Raw genomic sequence first — 23,340 nt, 5'->3', positions numbered from 1 at the left:
GTCAACAAGGTGCCACAATTATGGATGAGTAATACAAAACCCCAGACCAGTGAAGTTGGCACGTTGTGTAAATCGTAAATCATACCAGCGTCATACCAAAGACTATAAAAATGGGAGTCATTGCCTCCCTGCTTGGCACTCGGCATCAAGGGTTGGAATTAGGGGTTTATACACCAAATGATTCCTGTGCGCGGTCACCGCTGCTGCTCACTGCTCCCCTCACCTCACCTTCCTCTTACAATTTTCCATGCCAACAAAGCAAGAAGAAAGTTTACAGAAAGATCCACTTTTCAAAATGCGCTAGCTCAGTGCTAATTTACTTTAGATTTGCCATGGACATGCTACCAATTAGCCTTAGCAATTTTAAATGTCAATTTCAACACGTCCAAATTAGGTAATCAAAATAAAACTAACTGGGGTGTAGTAAATACAATACTTACAGTACAAACACTTTGTTGGGCTCAACAAAAGAAAAGTGAAGTATATTTATATAGCGCTTTTTCTCTAGTGACTCAAAGCACTTTTACATAGTGAAACCCAATATCTAAGTTACATTTAAACCAGTGTGGGTGGCACTGGGAGCAGGACACAACGGCAGTGACTAGGATGGCGGAAGCGGGGATCTAACCTGGAATCCTCAAGTTGCTGGCACGGCCACTCTACCAACCGAGCTATACCGCCTGACTGGTACATTAATGCTGATGGCAAAGACTACCGGTACTACCTGGCCAAGGCAACACATGGTGGCCAATACACTACTTAAATCATAACTGCATGCAAAGTCTACTATACAATACAGTAACATTGCAAATGAGACACAGAAGTGTAAGAAAACAAGATAACAACTAGACCAGCGGTCGGCAACCCGCGGCTCTAGAGCCGCATGCGGCTCTTTAGCGCCGCCCTAGTGGCTCTCTGGAGCTTTTCCAAAAATTTATGAAAAATGGAAAAAGATGAGCGGAAAAAAATATATATTTTGTTTTAATATGGTTTCTGTAGGAGGACAAACATGACACAAACCTCCCTAATTGTTATAAAGCACACTGTTTATATTAAACATGCTTCACTGATTCGAGTATTTGGCGAGCGCCGTTTTGTCCTACTAATTTTGGCGGTCCTTGAACTCACCTTAGTTTGTTTACATGTATAACTTTCTCCGACTTTCTAGGACGTGTTTTATCCCACTTCTTTTTCTGTCTCATTTTGTCCACCAAACTTTTAACATTGTGCATGAATGCACAAAGGTGAGTTTTGTTGATGTTATTGACTTGTGTGGAGTGCTAATCAGACATATTTGGTCACTGAATGACTGCAAGCTAATCGATGCTAACATGCTATTTCGGCTAGCTATATGTACATATTGCATCATTATGCCTCATTTGTAGCTATATTTGAGCTCATTTAGCTTCCTTTAAGTCCTCTTAATTCAGACAGTAGAGACAGTAGAGCTCAGTGTTAAATCTGGAACAAAAAAATTAGAATTTTTAAACAATTAACATTTATTAACACATTTGAACACACACAAAAGTGATGAAAATTGGTACCGTTCAGTACCGGTGTAGATTCCAGGGTACTGGGAATTGGTGTGAGAAGTACCCTTATTGGAATTTAGACTACTAAAAAGTACTTTTAGTAAGCAACACAGGGAATACACCATTTTGTGTGTCTGTAGCTTTCATGCTAATTAGCCGTGTTTGTCCACACCGGTCTCTGATTGAAGTGTACTTTATCCACTTTTTACATTTACAGTACATTTGTCCATCATAATAAACACCATAGTATATCACATACAACAACGTAGCATACAGTGCTAACATTAAAGTCACCAGCAACATTATGCTAGGTTAGCCTACTTGCTAAACAATAACAAAATGATCAAACTTACAGCTACCACTGACAGATAAGTGGCAGAACTCTGGTCTTTATTTTAATATATGGAGCAAAGCCTGCTGTTTATTAAATTAGATTAAAGATTAAAGTACCAATGATTGTCACACACACACTAGATGTGGTGAAATTTGTCCTCCGCATTTGTCCCATCCCCTTGGGGAGCAGTGGGCAGCAGCGGCGCCACGCCCAGGAATCATTTTGGTGATTTAACCCCCAACTCCAACCCTTTGTTGCTGAGTGCCAAGCAGGGAGGTTATGGGTCCCATTTTTATAGTCTTTGGTATGACTCGGCTGGGATTTGAACTCCAACCTACCGATCTCAGGGCGGACACTCTAACCTGTTTTTACTATACAAACCTCTTGGAGTTGCAACCTTAAATATGACACGTTCAGTCAGTAAACTATTGACATCAACAGACAGTACGTAATATTAAAAAAAAAACTAATAGTAATTTGAACGAGGTGTATAAATTTTTTTCTATCATGTGAGGTGGAACTTGTCTGAGGGTCACTCCTTATATAACAGGGGTGACATTCCTGAGATCGCTGAGGAGTATCCGCTTAAAATCGCAGACTACAACAGACACTGATAAAGTCTGATGTAACGCATCTGGAAAGATTAGAAGCCTTCATATTTACTCCTTTTCTCTCCCTTTTCTTCTAATGCATCAATTTATTTTTAGGATACAACATTTCAGCAATCATTTACAAAACAGAATACAATGATTTGCAAATCCTTTTCAACTTATATTCAATTGAATAGACGGCAAAGACAAGATATTTAACGTTCAAACTGGTAAACTTTGTTATTTTTTGCAAATATTAGCTCATTTGGAATTTGATGCCTGCAACATGTTTCGAAAAAGCTGGCACAAGTGGCAAAAAAGGCTGAGAAAGTTGAGGAATGCTCATCAAACACCTTTTTGGAACACCCCACAGGTGAACAGGCTATTTGGGAACAGGTGGGTGCCATGATTGGGTATAAAAGCAGCTTCCATTAAATGCTCAGTCATTCACAAACAAGGATGGGGCGAGGGTCACCACTTTGTGAACAAATGCGTGAGCAAATTGTCCAACAGTTTAAGAACAACATTTGTCAACGAGCTATTGCAAGGAATTTAGGGATTTTACCATCTACGGTCCGTAATATCATCAAAAGGTTCAGAGAATCTGGAGAAATCACTGCACGTAAGCAATGATATTACGGACCTTTGATCCCTCAGGCGGTACTGCATCAAAAAGCGACATCATTGTGTAAAGGATATCACCACATGGGCTCAGGAACACTTCAGAAAACCACTGTCAGTAACTACAGTTCGTCGCTACATCTGTAAGTGCAAGTTAAAACTCTACTATGCAAAGCGAAAGCCATTTATCAACAACACCCAGAAACGCCGCCGGCTTTGCTGGGCCCAAGCTCATCTATGATGGACTGATGCAAAGTGGAAAAGTGTTCTGTGGTTTGACTAGTCCACATTTCAAATTGTTTTTGGAAACTGTGGACGTTGTGTCCTCTGGACCAAAGAAGAAAAGAACCACCCAGACTGTTCTAGGCGCAAAGTTGAAAAGCCAGCATCTGGGATGGTATGGGGGTGTATTAGTGCCCAAGGCATGGGTAACTTACACATCTGTGAAGGCACCATGAATGCTGAAAGGTACATACAGGTTTTGGAGCAACATATGTTGCCATCCAAGCAAAGTTATATCATGGACGCCCCTGCTTATTTCAGCAAGACAATGCCAAGCCACGTGTTACAACAGAGTGGTTTCATAGTAAAAGAGTGCAGGTACTAGACTGGCCTGCCTGTAGTCCAGACCTGTCTCCCATTGAAAATGTGTGGCACATTATGAAGCGTAAAATACGACAACGGAGACCCCGGACTGTTGAACAACTTAAACTGTACATCAAGCAAGAATGGGAAAGAATTCCACCTGAAAAGCTTCCAAAATGGGTCTCCTCAGTTCCCAAACATTTACTGAGTGTTGTTAAAAGGAAAGGCCATGTAACACAGTGGTAAAAATGTCCCATGCCAACGTTTTTTGCAATGTGTTGCTGCCATTAAATTCAAAGTTAATGATTATTTGCAAAAAAAAAATAGTTTCTCAGTTTGAACATTAAATATCTTGTCTTTGCAGTCTATTCAATTGAATATAAGTTGAAAAAGATTTGCAAATTATTGTATTCTGGTTTTTTTTTTAACGATTTTAACAACGTGCCAACTTCACTGGTTTTGGGTTTTGTATTTTATTATATCTTCTTACGGGACAATTTTAGATTAGTCTGTACTGCTTGCATAGCAGTATAGATTCACTATACACTGATAATGACTTCTCACACAGACTAGTGACGTGCGGTGAGGTTCATGGCTGGTGAGGCACTGACTTCATCACAGTCAGATTTACAAACATATGAACCCTAAAGAGTATGTTATTCACCATTTGATTGGCAGCAGTGAACGGGTTATGTTTAAAAGCTCATACTAGCATTCTTCCCTGCTTGGCACTCAGCATCAAGGGTTGGAATTAATAATAATAATAATAATAACTGGGATTTATATAGCGCTTTTCTAAGTACCCAAAGTCGCTTTACATGTTAAAAACCCATCATTCATTCACACCTAGTGGTGGTAAGCTACTTTCGTAGCCACAGCTGCCCTGTGGCTACGATGGCTATGATCGGGAATCATTTTTGGGGGTTAAATCACCAAAAATGATTCCCGGGCGTGGCGCCGCTGCTGCCCACTGCTCCCCTCACCTCCCAGGGGGTGAGCAAGGGGATGGGTCAAATGCAGAGGACAAATTTCACCACACCTAGTGTGTGTGCCAATCATTGGTACTTTAACTTAATTTTAAACATACAAACTGTAGCACACAAAAAAGCACATTTAATAAAAAAAAAACGTTATTATGGTCTTACCTTTACTAATAAATGAAGTCCATGCGCTGCTCCTTTTGAACAAAAGCATTGATGACTTGTTTATAGAAGTCTTCCTTATCTTTCTTCAGTTTTAAAAGTCTCTCTGTCTCAATGGAGATCTTCCTTTAATTATTACCTCCTGCTTCGATTGAAAGTCCAGTTTAGAAAACTGTTTTATTTTAGATATGTAATCCTCCATGTTAAAAGTTCAGGCGAGAGGAAAAAATAAACGATCGCTGCTAACTGTTGCTACTTGTTGTCACTTCTTCTGCAGCCGCATAGTCGCAAGAATGATCTCTGGGATCACTGCGAGCCTCACCCAGTGCGTCTTCGCAGCCGTTTTATGATTGCTCAGCACAAGAAATACGTTACACACATACAGATGTTGACAAAATATACTGTACTCTATATACCTCAGCTAACTAAACTATAGAAATGTATAATATAATTCATATAGCAATACGGTCTCACTGCACAGCAGGCCAGCAGTTAGCCGAGTCATTGCGCAATCCATGGTGAGGCTCAACTGGCTGGTGACTCACCGCAAGTCTCTTCTCAGTATTTGAACGGCAAATGTGAAAATTCAGCGATTTTGAATAAAAATAATCTAAAACTGGTGAAGTTAAATGGAAAATAACTTTATAGTATAATCACTGGATACATATAACAATTTAATTAATTTTTTTTCTTTTTACATTTTTTTTCTTTCCATGATGGCACGTGAGGCCCCGCCGTGAGGCCCCGCCTCACCTGCACGTCACTGACACAGACACTATTGTCCATTGAGAAGACATTACACAACATTACAATATGACTGTGCAATTAGTTAAGAAGTAATAAAGACCTCTGGTTGGAGATTTTGGGGGGTGGTGGGTGAGGAAGTGATATGGCCTCAGTGTCTGATTTCTTCATTAAAAACCAATGAGCTTCAGCGCTGAATGGCAGAACAGAAATGTCCAGACAGGACCTCATTGGAGTGTGACGTCACGCGGCGCCTGGCCCATTAAAGTTTCAACGTTTATGACAAGCGCGATTAAGTGGAAACTGGATCGCCTCGCTCATTGTTGTTTGTGATTTGATACATTTCCAACAGAAATAATCACAATACGGCTTGGGCATAGCCTTTAATTTCAGCCCTTATTTTGTCGACTACCACATGTGTACATGTTTTGCAGGCAATAGCGGCTCTGCTGGGCGTGCTCCTGATGCAATGTGGACAATATGGGCCAGTGTTCCATCCTGGCGGCGCCGGATTCATTTTTAGCAACCCGAGTAGTCTTACCAGCCAACACACATTACTTACACATTTCAACGCATTCACTGGCTTCTCTTGGTCGTTTATGCTTTTGGTTACCACAGACGAGACGACGGCGAGGCCCTTAAAGCCGCCAGCAGCGACCGGACCGTCTGTGTGCAACAAGTAGACATACACAAAGACGCGTGAAGCAGTCTTCTTTGAGTTCCTCAAATATGACAACACGAGCCCATGACGTGGCATCACGAGGTGGACAAAAGTAGAACATGCTGAGCTGGACACAAAATCTGCATGTCACTCATGCACATGTCTCACATGTCAAATAAAGGCCTATTTTCATTCCATTATCTTAAACACAGCATTGAAATGTGTTTGTTTTTTTTAACAATTTCACAAGGAACGGTTTATTTATATATGGATTCTTGACCTTTATAAACCCTGCAGTGGACCTTATAACCCTGACAGCAGAGTGTGTGTGTGTGTGTGTAAGTGTCCTCTGTTTAGTGCCACAGGTAGTGTCAGACATATTTGCACTGTGGTTAATCTATTACAAAGCTGCAGGACCAAGAAAAGAACAACCCCATAGGTGAGAATCTTTTGTGCGGAGCTCAGCTGAAGAACTAGTTTACTAACTTTGTGAGATGAAGGCCACCCTCACAGTTCTGTATGTATGGAATAAATGGAGATAAGCGTGGAGAATGGAATGTTCCGTCTTATAGATGGCAGCTGAGGTCGTCTTCTCGATGGGCATCTGTCACGCCTCTGTTACGGAACATTGCCATGCTGTAAAGCAAGGGCGGTACGTTGGCTGCAGCGGCGCTTATTGCAGTGTAAACACGCAAGAATGTGAGGTCATTGTTTTGCTGGCACTGCAAAGTCTTCATGCAAAAGTGGCTTTTTAAAGACGTTTCGACAGTGGAGTCTGTAAAAAATATTGATAATCAGCCCGCAGTTTGCTCCACTTGTGAGAGAAGAGGTGTTCCAATGCTGGCTTTTTAAGTTCTTTAAGTAACGTCCTCTCTCAGGCTTCACTACACATTTTAAACTGAAGATTGGAGTACTGCCAACTACCAGTCAGTCCAGGGGTCGGCAACCTAAAATGTTGAAAGAGCCATATTGGACCAAAAAGACAAAAATAAATCTTTCTGGAGCCGCAAAAAATTAAAAGCCTTTAATACAGGGGTGTCAAACAAATTTTAGATCGGGGGCCACAAGAGAAAAATCTACTCCCAAGCAGGCCGGACTGTTAAAATCTCAGCACGATAACTTAAAAATAAAGACAACTTCAGATTATTTTCTTTGTTTAAAAATAGAACAACCACATTCTGAAATTGTAAAAATCAAAATGTTTTTTTTTACAATTACCTGTTGCGGTTAATAGTATATATACTTTATTTGTCGTTATTTATATTTTCGGAACAAATTATGTGATAATGTTCATCAATCAACTTATTGGTATTCATTTTTAATCTATGAAGATAAAAAAAATGATATCAAAATCAAATTACAGGATGTTATTTATGTAGTTTGATGAGTTTCCTCGACTAAAGTATTAACATCATGTGGTTTATTTTGTACATATGTAGCATCATCTACAAAGATACAAAGAATTGCGACATCCAGTGGACACATTTAGAACAGTAGTTTCTTTACTTCAACAATTCCAGGTTAATTTTTATACTAGCAAACTCATCCCGCGGGCCGGATAAAACCTGTTTGCGGGCCTGATCTGGCCCTCGGGCCATACGTTTGACACCCCAGCTTTAATAGGTCTTATAATGAAGCAAACACATGATTTGTCTATATTAGCTATATTAGCGTGTTAGTATTGATTAGCTTGCAGTCATGCACTGACCAAATATGCCTGATTAGCACAAGTCAATAACATCAACTAAGCTCACCTTGGTGGATTTTGTCCACCAAAACGTTTGGTGAAAAAAAATAGACGAAGGAGTGGCATAAAATATGTCACAGAAAGTTATTCATGTAAACAAACCCAGTGTAGACAACTATGGTGAGTTCATGGACTGCCGAAATTAGTAGGACAAAACTGCGCTAACCAGATAGTCTCATCCATGAAGTATAAACACAAACATATCAAACAGTGGGCTTTCTAACAACTATGAAGGTTTGTCCTCCGATAAAAACCATATTAAAACAAAAAAAATTGTGTTTTTTATACAATTTTTGAAAAAGCTCGAAGGAGCCACTATAGCTGTGCTATAGAGCCGCGGATTGCCGACCACTGCGTCAGTCAGTTACAGACCTGGGAGCTGTAAGTTTGATCATCTTGTTTATCTTTAGCGTATAGGCTAACCAAGCACAATGTTGCTGTTATAGCTATGCTAACGTTTGTGCCCTCCTGTCCTTCTCCTTAATGTTACATTGTTGTATGTGATATGTAGTGTCTATTAAATTGTGTCCTGGGCATGACGTTAAGTGCATTCGGCAGTGGAGGCTCCTCTATGGGGTCTTGGGGCACTAGGAGGTTAACCCCTTTACTACTGTTACCCCAGGTGGCCCTTGGCAAAGGCCTAGTACCTGACTGCCCCCTAGCCAGGGATATGGTGAAGACCTCAACGGCGGAGCAGGCGGAAGACGGTAGATTTAAAGGCCTACTGAAATGAATTTTTTTTATTTAAACGGGGATAGCAGATCCATTCTATGTGTCATACTTGATCATTTCGCAATATTGCCATATTTTTGCTGAAAGGATTTAGTAGAGAACATCGACGATAAAGTTTGCAACTTTTGGTCGCTGATAAAAAAAGCCTTGCCTGTACCGGAAGTAGCGTGACGTGGCAGGTTGAAGGGCTCCTCACATTTCCCCATTGTTTACACCAGCAGCGAGAGTGATTCGGACCGAGAAAGCGACGATTACCCCATTAATTTGAGCGAGGATGAAAGATTTGTGGATGAGGAGCGTGAGAGTGAAGGACTAGAGTGCAGTGCAGGACATATCTTTTTTCGCTCTGACCGTAACTTAGGTAAAAGGGCTCATTGGATTCCACACTTTCTCCTTTTTCTATTGTGGATCACGGATTTGTATTTTAAACCACCTCGGATACTATATCCTCTTGAAAATGAGAGTCGAGAACGCGAAATGGACATTCACAGTGACTTTTATCTCCACGACAATACATCGGTGAAGCACTTTAGCTGCGGAGCTAACGTGATAGCATCGTGCTTAAATGCATATAGAAACAAAAGAAATAAGCCCCTGACTGGAAGGATAGACAGAAGATCAACAATACTACTATCAGGAGACACAGAACCAAACACTGGACCTGTAACTACACGGTTAATGCTGTGCCGCCTGTCAAAGCCTAGCAATGCTGTTGCTAACGACGCCATTGAAGCTAACTTAGCTACGGGACCTCGTCAGAGCTATGATAAAAACATTAGTGCTCCACCTACGCCAGCCCTCATCTGCTCATCAACACCCGTGCTCACCTGCGTTCCAGCGATCGATGGCGCAACGAAAGATTTCACCCGATCATCCGTGCGGTCAGCGGCTAGCGTCGGATAGCGCGTCTGCTATCCGACTCAAAGTCCTCCTGGTTGTGTTGCTGCAGCCAGCCGCTAATACACCGATCCCACCTACAGCTTTCTTCTTTGCAGTCTCCATTGTTCATTAAACAAATTGCAAAAGATTCACCAACACAGATGTCCAGAATACTGTGGAATTTTGCAATGAAAACAGAGCTGTTTGTATTGAGATACAATGTGTCCGAATACTTCCACTTCAACCATTGACGTCACACGCAAACGTCATCATACATAGACGTTTTCAACCGGAAGTTTCCCGGGAAATTTAAAATTGTACTTTATAAGTTAACCCGGTCGTATTGGCATGTGTTGCAATGTTAAGATTTCATCATTGATATATAAACTATCAGACTGCGTGGTCGGTAGTAGTGGGTTTCAGTAGGCCTTTAAGAACTACCACAAAGGCTGCGATGGCTGCAGCAGAAAAGGGTCCCCAGTTGTCTTGGACTCCATGCCACTGGATCCTGACCCGATTCTGTCAAAGATCGTGTGGTGACTGTCTGTGCACCAGTCTCCCCACGTAAAACAATGTCACGCACAGGCATCCTCCATAAAGGGATACACCCCTACCAGGAGGATCATCATACTCGTTCGAGTGACCGCCAATAGTAATAATATTAAATTGGACAACACTTCAATTTTGTCCATTTTCTTGCAATATTTTGTCCAATCAGTGTCATCTTCGGGAATTTGTCTCTGTTTTTTTTTTGTAGAAAAATCAGGAAAAGGCCACGTGTAACAATTCTCAAATTTTCAAAACTACTCAGTGGCCCAGTGGTTAGAGTGTCCGCCCTGAGATCGGTAGGTTGTGAGTTCAAACCCCGGCCGAGTCATACCAAAGACTATAAAAATGGGAGCCATTACCCCCCTGCTTGGCACTCAGCATCAAGGGTTGGAATTGGGGGTTAAATCACCAAAAATGATTCTCAGGCGCGGCACTGAGAATCCCCTTGTTCACCCAGGGGGTGAACAAGGGGATGGGTCAAATGCAGAGGACAAATTTCACCACACCTAGTGTGTGTGTGTGACAATCATTGGTATTTTAACTTTAACTTAATTCAACTCTTTATTGCTCAAACGGCACAACTGTTACACTGTTACACTCCTGTGCAGCTCAGACCTACTTCTTGTTTGTGTCTATAGCGCTATGCCTTCTGGGTAATGTAGTATATACGCATTTACTTCCTAGTTTACATGTATTCATACAGTTAACATTTATTCATCCAGGGTAAGACCATTTAAAACCTATTCTCATTTGCAATGCTGACCTAACCAAGAGGCAGCATTTACATGACAATCTGTCATTTACCAAAAAAATTAGCGCTGTAGATTATTCAACAGTTCACAAATGCTTTTATAATGTGGGGGTACATGTGTTAGAGCATATATGAATGTTTACAATGGACACTTTTCGAGCGTAAAATAAACATGAAGGATGTCTGCAACTTGTGGCCCACAGAGCAGATATCGGACAATAATTTGATGGGGTTTATTTTTATAATTCTAATTAGTTATTACTATTATTAGTTATAGTTAATGAAAATAGTACAATCATTTGTCAAGGAGCTCTGAGTATGCGCTTTTTCTGCCATCTATCGTCTACTTTTAAGTCTGTGTGATATAAAACGGGTAAAACATCAATACACTAATTGTTTTCTAGTTTTTGTTGAACTTCTGTGCTTTTTGAGGTTAAGGTTACAAGTGTGGCGGTCACGTAAAAGCTCTCTCGGCTGGGTCGCCAGCATGAGAAGCATGCGTGCTAGCTACAGAGCTAAAGGCCCGAGCTACTCACCTCGCATAAGACGCTGTAATTGGTGGCTCTCCAGTCTTGATGGCCAACCTTCACTTCCCTTACTTGTCTTTTTTCCGGGTTTTGGGGAAAGCTAAAATTCTAAAATTCTTGCAGGTGGAATCGCCCCATGCTGCATAACAGGGCAATTTTACACGTCGAAAAACTAACGAGGAAGGACCACAAACACGTAGCATCATTTTAAAGTTAGTAGTAGTCATGGTGCCCTGTAGTCAGGTGAGTACATGTTGACTAATCATTGAGAAGATCGCCTGAAACCGAGTTGGCCATACATTCTTTATACACGACTCTGCCACTAGTGGTACGTGGGCTCCATTTAGTGGTATGCCAAAGAATAACTTGAGTAAAGTGTTTTAAACGCCTACTGAAACTCACTACTACCGACCACGCAGTCTGGTAGTTTATATATCAATGATGAAATCTTAACATTGCAACACATGCCAATACAGGCGGGTTAACTTATAAAATGCAATTTTACATTTCCCGCTAAACTTCCGGTTGAAAACGTCTATGTATGATGACGTATGCGCGTGACGTCAATAGTTAAACGGAAGTATTCGGACACCATTGAATCCAATACAAAAAAGCTCTGTTTTCATCTCAAAATTCCACAGTATTCTGGACATCTGTGTTGGTGAATCTTTTGCAATTTGTTTAATGAACAATGAAGACTGCAAAGAAGAAAGCTGTAGGTGGGATCGGTGTATAAGCGGCTGGCTGTAGCAACACAACCAGGAGGACTTTGACTTGGATAGCAGACGCGCTAGCCGACGCTAGCTACCGACCGCACGGATGATCGGGTGAAGTCCTTCGTCCTTCCGTCGATCGCTGGAACGCAGGTGAGCACGGGTGTTGATGAGCAGATGAGGGCTGGCTGGCGTAGGTGGAGCCCTAATGTTTTTATCATAGCTCTGTGAGGTCCCGTTGCTAAGTTAGCTTCAATGGCGTCGTTAGCAACAACATTGTTAATCTTCGCCAGCCTGGAAAGCATTAACCGTGTATTTACAGGTCCATGGTTTAATAGTATTGTTGATTTTCTGTCTATCCTTCCAGTCAGGGGTTTATTTCTTTTGTTTCTATCTGCATTTAAGCACGATGCTATCACGTTAGCTCCGTAGCTAAAGTGCTTCACCGATGTATTGTTGTGGAGATAAAAGTCACTGTGAATGTCCATTTCGCGTTCTCAACTCTCATTTTCAAGAGGATATAGTATCCGAGGTGGTTTAAAATACAAATCCGTGATCCACAATAGAAAAAGGAGAGAGTGTGGAATCGAAAGAGCCAGTTTGTACCTAAGTTAAGGTCAGAGCGAAAAAAGATGTGTCCTGCACTGCACTCTAGTCCTTCACTCTCACGTTCCTCATCCGCGAATCTTTCATCCTGGCTCAAATTAATGGGGTAATCGTCGCTTTCTCGGTCCGAATCGCTCTCGCTGCTGGTGTAAACAATGGGGAAATGTGAGGAGCCTTTCAACTGGTGATATCACGCTACTCCCGGTACAGGCAAGGCTTTTTTTATCAGCGACCAAAAGTTGCGAACTTTGTCGTCGATGTTCTCTCCTAAATCCTTTCAGCAAAAATATGGCAATATCGCGAAATGATCAAGTATGACACATAGAATGGATCTGCTATCCCCCTTTAAATAAATAAAAATCATTTCAGTAGGCCTTTAATTTCCTAAATTCAAACAGAGTGTTACTGTTTAAACTGTATTTAATGCTACAGTGGCCAAAAATATTAAATATAATTGTTAAATAAAACATCTGCCTTGTTTTCAATGAGTACTGAGGCCTACTGCGCTACTGTATTTTAATGTTGGTCATTATAGTGGTATTTGGAGAGCCAGGTTGTTTCTGAGGTGGCCCTTGGTGAAAAAAGTTTTGAGAACATCTGCAGTATGCTGTAAAACAGCATGCAATGAGGAAGTCTGCTTTGCATTGATGTCATGGTGGATAAAACGACGATTTAATAAAACGATTTAGCAATCTCAGCTAAATTGCCATTGAGTCAGTATCCCTCGGAAGTGACTGTGCATATCAATGGCAACGAGGAAGTAAAGGGAAAAAAAAGGACAGATAGAGTGGAACCTCTAAAGCCCGACGCCACGTGTTTGTGTATTTTAGAAGAATATGGCAAAAAAAAAACACAGAAGCTTGTAAGGAATAACTCCACCTGCGTGTTTTGTAACACTACAACAGAAAAGTGTTTTGTCCAAGAGCAAGCATGTGTTACCAAGCAAAGAACACATAATGCAAAATAAGACTAAACATTTATTAAAAATTATGAAGTTCACTCGCAGTCAGCAAATCCCCTCTACTCTCGTGTCATCGAGTAAATCATTATATTTTATTTGACTTTTATTTGGTCGGGTCGTTCAATGAATGTTCTGCAATTTGTCGTTCCCAAAGTAAGAACTGAACTGGGCAAGAAAGCATTTAGGTTTTCAGCACAGAAGGCTTGGAATAACCTACAATCGAATATTTAACTTCAAACCCTTGTTACATTGAATGAGTTTAAAGCTTCTGTGAAAGGATTGCAGTCTACCTTGTCTGTATGCACATGTGTTATGTGAGCAAGTGTTAATGTTGTAAATGTCATGTTTTATGTGTGGTTTACTGTTTTTTAATGTAACCTTGCTGCTGCCCTCTTGGCCAGGTCTCCCTTGGAAAAGAGATCTTTGATCTCAATGGGATATTACCTGGTTAAATAAAGGCTAAATAAAAAAATAAAATAAATAAATTGTTTGTGCAAAACACAATCAATAGTACACAACAACTAAACAAAAAGCAAAAATTACCATCTACTACTCATTTAAATCCTTTGGTTTTTGCCCTTAAAGTCCTTGTGTGTTCATGGAATTGTTTCCTGAGAAATTAACAAAAACAAAATAAATATTTGGAGAAAAAAATATATTGACCTAATCACTGTAGTATCAATCATATACTGTACAAATACTACACTTGTAATCGACACCACCAACTTATGGATTGATTCAAATTCATTTTGTGTGCCATGTACAGTACCGATTGTGACAATGATAACACAGCAGTTGTTGTTATATACATAAACACATATATGTATACATACATATATATACAGTATATATATATATAAACATATATAAACATACATATACATATATATACATATATATACATATACACATATATATATATACAGTATACTGTATATATATACACACACACACACACACACACACACACACACACACACACACACACACACACACACACACACACACATACATACATATATATATACACACACATATACATACATATATATATATATACACACATATATACAAATATATACACACACGTATACACATATATAAATACACACATATACATATATATATATATACACACACACATATACACGTATACATATACACACACACACACACACACACACACACACACACACATTCCACATACACACAAATACATACATACATAATAAATAAATGGGTTATACTTGTATAGCGCTTTTCTACCTTCAAGGTACTCAAAGCGCTTTGACAGTATTTCCACATTCACCCATTCACACACACATTCACACACTGATGGCGGGAGCTGCCATGCAAGGCGCTACCAGCACCCATCAGGAGCAAGGGTGAAGTGTCTTGCCCAAGGACACAATGGACGTGACTAGGATGGTAGAAGGTGGGGATTGAACCCCAGTAACCAGCAACACTCCGATTGCTGGCACGTACATGTGTTATACTTGTATAGCGCTTTTCTACCTTTTTTTTAAGGAACTCAAAGCGCTTTGACACTATTTCCACATTCACCCATTCACACACACATACATACAATGTGTGGTTCCATCAACACATCTTAAACTTCACTAAGCACTTTTTTCTTGCCGTTGTTTAAAGATGGTTTAGCAATTAGATTAGCTATTAGCATGCCTGCTTCTGGCTTGCTCTCGGTGTGTAACATGTTTAGCACCATCCTCCAGTGATAATGCTACATAATAATGATACTTAAGATATTAAGAAATGCCCTTTATTTACCATAATGGAGGTGATTATTATTAGCTTAGGGCAGCGGCTCCACACTGTGTATGAAAACACTAATTAGCTGCTAGGCACCTGTCAGCAGGGGGAGTAAAAATAAATAGTGTCAGCCAGAGAACATCGGCATTAATCAGCAATGGTGATCAAGTAGTTTTTCACAAAAAATTATCTGATACTAATCGGTGGCTCACCCATACTTGCCAACCTTGAGACCTCCAAATTCGGGAGATTTTTTTTTTGGGGGGGGGGGGGGTTTGAGGTGGGCGGAGTCCCCCCTTAACCTCCCCCCGAGGTTAAGGAGGGAGGAGTATATTTATAGGTAGAATTAACTGAAATTCAAGTATTTCTTATATATATATATATATATATATATATATATATATGTGTATATATATATATATATATATATGTGTATATATATATATATATATATATATATATATATATATATATATATATATATATATATATATATATATATATATATATATATATATATATATATATACATATATATATTAAGTTAAAGTTAAAGTACCAATGATTGTCAAACACACATTAGGTGTGGTGAAATGTGTCCTCTGCATTATATATATATATATATATATATATATATATATATATATATATATATATATATATATATATATATATATATATATATATATATATATATATATAATAAAATAAATACTTGAATTTCAGTGTTCATTTATTTACACGTATACACACAACACTCCTCTCTACTCAATGTTGTATTTGAAAGTGCAATGCTTTGCAGCCAGTAGCACAGCCTTTGAAGGAGCATAGGTATGGGCAGTGTAATATTCTGGGTTGGAGTCAATAACCAGGCGAGGTGACGAAGTTACGTCTCTTTACTTCATACTTCAGAACCGACTCCCACACTTGCCGTCAGGGTGCGCAATACAACGTAAACCGTTGGCCAACCAAAAAGTAACCACAGAACACTATAGTGTTCTGTGGTTACTTTTTGGTTGGCCAAGCGGACGTGACGACAGGCTGTCCTCACTCAGGTCCGCACGGACCTGGAGGGGGTGTGCCTTAAGTCCGGCTGGAAATCGGGAGAAATTCGGGAGAATGGTTGTCCTGGGAGATTTTCGGGAGAGGCACTGAAATTCGGGAGTCTCCAGGAAAATTCGGGAGGGTAGGCAAGTATGGGCTCATCATCACTAGTGGTGAAACTTATTTTTTTTACACTCGTATGATAGGATTGTTAAAAAGTGATGTGGCATCCAGAACACCCCCCCCCCCCCCCCCCCCCCCTCTAAGTGATTAGTTTTACACTTGAATGCCAGTTAAAAGTCAGTTATGATGTCTTACTATTACTCAGGACCACAGTTTGACTATACTTTGACTTCCATTTGTGTCCTGGTCTAATAATTCTGCTAAAGAAGAGAATTGACACACTACATTAATGCGGTGATTATGTCACAGGTAATGGGTGGCGGGGCAGGGCGGGTCAAAGAGTGCACCGGTGGTGAATGAAAAGACAGAGGGTGGAAAGAGTAATGAGAGAAGAGTGATAAAAGGCGGGAGGACAGAGCAAGCGAGGATTATTTGAGCAGTCTTGCGCAGGGAGAAAGCGCCTGCTGCCTTATCATGGATAAGTAAACAGCCAGCGCCGCCTCAAGTGACATCATTGTCCCACAGAATCAATAACCAGCCACTTCCTGCGCAGCGGGAAAAATCAATGACTCTGTACACTAGATTACCTTTTTGGGCCCACTCACCTGAGAGCACACACATACACACGCACATAAACAGAGTGCACACAAGTAATACAGAACATTAAGAAGTATTTCCGCGGCTCTGGTGCGGCCCAGTCAGCTCATTATGGGATTAGTGGCGGCCATAGCTTGGTGCGGGCCCGCTGGTTAAATCGAAAAGGGGATAATGCTTTACCAAACAAGCTTTCCATCACACAACAACACGCGCCTGCAAAACAAAATAATGAGGCCCTGTACCAAAACTCCCTTATGTTCACAGTGGTAAACACCCGAGTTCATTTAACATGTGATCTTGGTCAGGTAGTTTGGACTCGGGTACTAAAACATATGACTGCACTGAAGGCTGATAGCCCATAAAATGAAATGTATTGTCTCTTACAAACAAACCTAGAATATACTTTTTGATGAACCACACATGTCTTTATGTCGCTATACACCCTTATCAACTTTTACACTATAATGCATGTTTTTATGCACAAAGAAATCACTGTTTTTGTCGTGCATCCCTCTTAACATATAATACATACAAACTCCATATAGCATCAATTTGTATATTTATTGTAAAAGTATGTCATGAGAACAGTATTTCTTATGGTAGTGGTATTTTATTATATACATTCAACATTACTTATGTCATTACAACTACTGCAGTACAGTGGTACCTCAACCTCTTTAAGAGCCTAATTAGGTCTGTGAAGGAGTTCTTAACTCAAAACACTTGTATCTCAAATCAACGTTTCCCATTGAAATGAACTGAAATCAAATTAATTGGTGATCCCCCAAAACAGCACATTTACCATGTGACAGCCTTTTCAAACAGAGACAAACTTTTAGATAGGGATGATACTCGAAACCGGTTTTCCCGGTTGTTTGATAAGAAAAGAACCGAGTCCTCGGACTCGAATCCCTTTTTGAGAACCGGTACCCGTTATCGAGACCACTATAGTAAAGGAAAAGAGTTGATTCTTTATTCGAATCCCGTCTCGACCAGAAATGCTCCGTGGGACATCACAATAAATTACGTCACGTAGCTCAGTCATTAGGCGCAGATAGCGAAAGCAGGAAAACAATGGACGGGAAAAAGCGCTCCAAGGTGTAATAAAGTTCAAAACAAAAGCTATCATCCATCGAATAACTTTACTGAGAGATTTTAGCAGGGTAAAACACATGACGAACACTTTTACGACCAACCCGAAACATAGCAACGCACCTCCTTTACGGCAGCTGTCGCAACGTTCTTAAAACAACCGCAGCACATACATATATATATACAGCATATCTCCCTTTTTTAACTTTTGTTTTTCTTCCCTTGTCTGTCTAATTATAAATAATGCAGACGAGGCGTGTTGGCTGAGTTCTTGACGTTTACTTTCACAGCGTGGCAACATGCAACACTTTTCGGGGCTACCGCGCATGCTCGTAACTCCCGTTGCATGCTGGGTAGTGTAGTTGTTATATTCTCTAGCTCATAACATTTTTCCCCCATAAAGAAATAATGTTAACTCAATAAAGTGTATTTCTTTTTTTAGCTTTAACTTTTCATTTATTAGCATTGTAACCACATTTGCAAAGAACTTTTCTCTTCATAGAATGTTCTTTCAATAAAGAAATAAAGTGCAAAAATGTCAAAGCATCATAACAAACAGTTATGTCAAATAGCAGCAGAAGTGCACTTTTTGGAGAGCTGTATTATTTTCAGTTTTGTGCCCAAGGGACTGATTTTATTTAACACTATATTATTATTTATACACCTATAGTGATCACAGAGACAGGTTGTTTTTGTGTTACTGTATATATTTGTTTCTCTGAAAAATCCCACTTAATATACTTTGGGTAACAACAGTCAATATTTATTTATTTTATTTTATTTTTTTAGGTGGGTAACAGTCAATATTTATTTATTTATTAGATTTTATTTTTTTATTATATAATAAAAGTGAGCTTTTCTTAAACCAAATATTGTGTGTTTTTTTCCATATACAACAACCTATCTGGACTCGATAAGAGAATCGATAAGGAATCGGTTCGATAAGAGGATTCGATAATAGGCTCAAACTCGATAATTCCTTATCAAACATCATCCCTACTTTTAGATGCGAAATATTGTATAAAAACAGTGCAATAGAATGTAGTACAAACAACTACCATCGCTTTATGAATAATTTAATAATAATGTACAGCATTTACCTTGAAGAGTTATCTCCTTTCAGCTGCTCCTCCGTCAAACACACCATCAGCAGCTTTGTTCACCATTTAGATATTGTTTGAATGTCCTTGGCTGGCGTTAGACTCATTCTGCTTCAGTATGGTGCGGACTAGTGGAGTTATACTTGAACGGCTTCACCGGTACCTACGAGCCCTGTCATGTTTTTGATGATTTGTTTCTTTAAATTTAAACTTTTATAATCACTGTCGATCACTCACTTACTTACTTCCTTCCCATGCTTAGAAAAACTATGTTATGTCCATCTTTAGTTTTAGGTTAATGCTAGCGAGTAAGACCTGGGTATTAAGAGTTGCGTGGATTAAAAAAAAAGTCAAAAAAATTGGCTGACTAAAAAAAACGACAGAAAATTGCACACGCTAAAATCCAAAAAACGGCGTACAAAAAAATAAGATGGATGTACAGGCGAGCAGACCGGAGATAAAGTAGTGCTGCCTCCCGTTTGAAAACATAGTCGCTGCAATGATACGTAAAACTTTAGAAGAAATTGGTGACTCTGATTAATCCCAATATAAATATATATTTGGTGTAACTTACAAAAAATGTGTTCATGTGAAGACTATGTAATATTTGGTTTGCAATCTTAAATTTAATCATGCCATTATATCTCAAAAGGATATGAAAGACTGACTAAAGTTTAATGACTCAATTTATTCTTACAAAACAGGAGAGCTACTTGCGGTTGCAGCCACATGACACAAAGTCTGGCCATTCCTCCACCACCCGATTGGCCAAGTTGTGCAGTCGCAGGAACACATTGTTACAGCAATAGATGACAAAATGATCACTCAGACAAACTAATAGACATCCTCACAAATCCTATTAAGACTATGAAGCAATAAATGCTTTGTTGAAAAAGTGAATGTTGTGCTTTTGCCTTGATCTTTTTTACATTGTTTTTTTGTGCGTACACACGCTTAATACATGAGGCCCTAGATCAGGGGTGTCAAACTCATTTTGGACCAGGAGCCACATGGAGAAAAATCTACTCCCAAGCGGGCCGGACTGGTAAAATCACGACACGATAACTTAAAAATAAAGACAACTTCAGATTGTTTTCTTTGTTTAAAAATAGAACAAGCTGATTCTGAAAATGCACAAATCATAATGTTGGGGTTTTTATACTTATATGTTGTGGTTAATAGTATTCTACCTTTATTTGTCCTTATTTATACTTTCTGAATAAATTATGTGATAATGTTCATCAGTCAACTCATTGGTGTTAATTTTCAATCTTTCAGGATAAAAAAAATAATATAAAAATCAAATTACAGGATGTTATTTATGTAGTTTGCTCATTTTCCTCAACGCTGCACTAACATAATGTGGTTTATTTTTTCTTTTACATATGTAGCATCATCTACAAAGATACAAAGGATTGCTATTGCGACATCTAGTGGACACATTTAGAACAGCAGTTTCTTTCATTCAAAAATTTCGGCTCATTTTTATACTTGTATACATTTTATACTCCCCGGGAGATAAAACCTGATCCGGTGTTTATGGATCTTGTAGGTTTCACTGTGACATTTGCTAGACCAACTATTTTGCCAGGTATTCTTGTAATTTACATTTTTGCTTGCAACTTAAAGCGTAACAATTAGCCGAGAGTCAGCTCTTATCGCAACACACTTGTAAGTTGAGCTACCACCGTAGTGACGTTATTAGTGGCCACAATTTACATAATATAAATTGAATAGTACAATAACAGTGCTAACATGTTTTGTAGTTGCAACAAACTCTTCTTCTGTTCAGAAGCCACAAACCAACATGATGTGACCTATTTTCACAGATGCAGAAGAACTATGGTGGGTAAAAAGGTCAATAATGGACTAGAGGAGCAAGCCCAGGAGGGGTGTAGAGTACAGGGTAGATGATATTTGTCTGGAACCTGAGTTTTCACAATACTGGCATGTGTGTCTGCAGAGGAAACCTCTTGTTCTTGCACCACAGCCTCTTTAAATACCACACAAACGCTCCTGCTGAGCTAGGGTGCGTTCTCTACGGGACTCCCACAGGAAGGCTTCGCACAATACTTGGCTCACCTTCAGGTGGACGCACAAACTTCCCAGACGCACACATACACAAAGACATCTTAAGAGAAACTTCACAGGAAGAAAGGCAAGTGCACAATTCCTCATAGAAGAACACATGCACAAACACACACACAGTTGTCTCAGGCAGACAATGGACTTTGGAACTGTGCCATAAAGGAAGGCTGTTGTCCAGTCACTGGGCAACTGGGGCAGCAGATGGTCATCTTCCATTCCACTAACATCAGCTGGGAAAGGAAGGAGGTGGGGGGGTGGGTAAGCTCCATCACCTTTCACCAAATACACGGCAATGACTCAGCCATAACCCACAAAACCAATGAGCTAGACACTGATCCTTCAGGAATGGACAAGACCAGAGAGCGTCTGCCGTTGGCCAGCGGTCCAAACCAAAGCCACAATAGCAAACACAGGAATGGGTAAAACACGGCATAAAGATGCAGGCCAGAGGCAGTTTTAGAGCTGGAAAAGCAGGAAAAGTGGAGGAAAGATCTATTTTTACATGAAGACAAGAAGGGAAAAAACAAAAGGGAAGGTTTCATATCCTGTTGACCTGCTGTTTGTTGCCTCAGTGTGGATGACATCAGTAGAGGAGGAGAGACATATTCACCTCTAGGCACATGTCATTTAGTAAGATTTTCCTAAAAAAATTAATAATATATGGTAGAACGTCAATGGTAGAACACACATTTTTCAAATTGTTGGGATTCTGAATACATTTTTCCAAAGCAAGTATGAATCAACTGTTCTAACTGTGCCCATCAGAAAACATTTAAAACACAGTCTGTACAATTAATAAAACATCCTTGAAGGTTTGTACAGTATACTGGTACTAGTATAGTATCGCGGTACTAATGAATCAAAAACGGTAGTATACTCTGTTTGAAAAGTACCGGTTCGCCATATTTTAATTTTTTTTACAGGCATGACGGCGCGTCGTGACATTGCTGGTTTTACGAGCAGAGGAGTATGTTCGGCAGCGCACAATCACGGAGTACTTACAAGCAGACACAGTGTGTAGACAAAAAAGGGAGAATGGACGCATTTTGGCTTAAAAACTAACGATAAAGGTGAAGTTATAACACTGAAACGCCCACCAAAAGAGGCGCTTTAAAACATGACTAGCAAGTTAGCGGCTAATGTCCATCCCCAATCGGCAGTGTTTTAGCTTCTTCTAAATCACCAATCCTCGCCTCCATCGAGACAAAGTGAGTTTTTTTTTTACAAGTATCATCCCTGCAGGACGAGAAATAGCTAAACATGCTTCACTACACACTGTAAAAGGATACAACAGCTCACCGGCGTCACAATGTAAACAAATGCCATATGTGGATCTACACCTGACATCCACTGTAATGATACAAGAGCGTATCTAGTCGATATTACTATGATTACATCAATATTTTTTATCGTCACAAAACATCTATTCATTTTTTTAAAAATTCATAAACTCAGGAAATACATCCCTGGACACATGAGAACTTAAATTATGACCATTGTATGGCCCTGTAACTACTTGGTATCGGATCAATACTTAAATTTGTGGTATCATCCAAAACTAATTTAAAGCATCCAAACAACAGAGGAATAAGTGATTATTACATTTTAACAGAAGTGTAGATAGAACATGCTGAAACATAAAATAACCAGATATTAACAGTAAAACAACAAGTAGATTAATAATCAATTTTTACAGCTTGTTCTTTATAATTTTGACAAACTAATAGAATGATAAATGACACAATATGTTACTGCATACTTGCTTACTTACTACTAAAAGACAAGTTGTTTAGTATGTTCACTATTTTATTTAAGGACAAAATTGTTCTTCGATTGCAATAAGAAACATATT

At 39.5% G+C, this 23,340-nt stretch overlaps 1 protein-coding gene across 1 annotated transcript in view; it reads right to left on the bottom strand.

Annotated features, from left to right (window-relative positions):
* sesn1 (sestrin 1) overlaps positions 1–23,340 on the bottom strand; it is a 147,502-nt gene that overhangs the window by 24,181 nt on the left and 99,981 nt on the right. The gene's annotated exons all lie outside the window — the stretch shown is intronic.

Source organism: Entelurus aequoreus, linkage group LG04 (genome assembly GCF_033978785.1).
Source record: "Entelurus aequoreus isolate RoL-2023_Sb linkage group LG04, RoL_Eaeq_v1.1, whole genome shotgun sequence".
Taxonomy (NCBI): domain Eukaryota; kingdom Metazoa; phylum Chordata; class Actinopteri; order Syngnathiformes; family Syngnathidae; genus Entelurus; species Entelurus aequoreus.
Note: the sequence above shows the minus strand (reverse complement) of the source record. Positions and strands in the feature narration are given on the sequence as shown.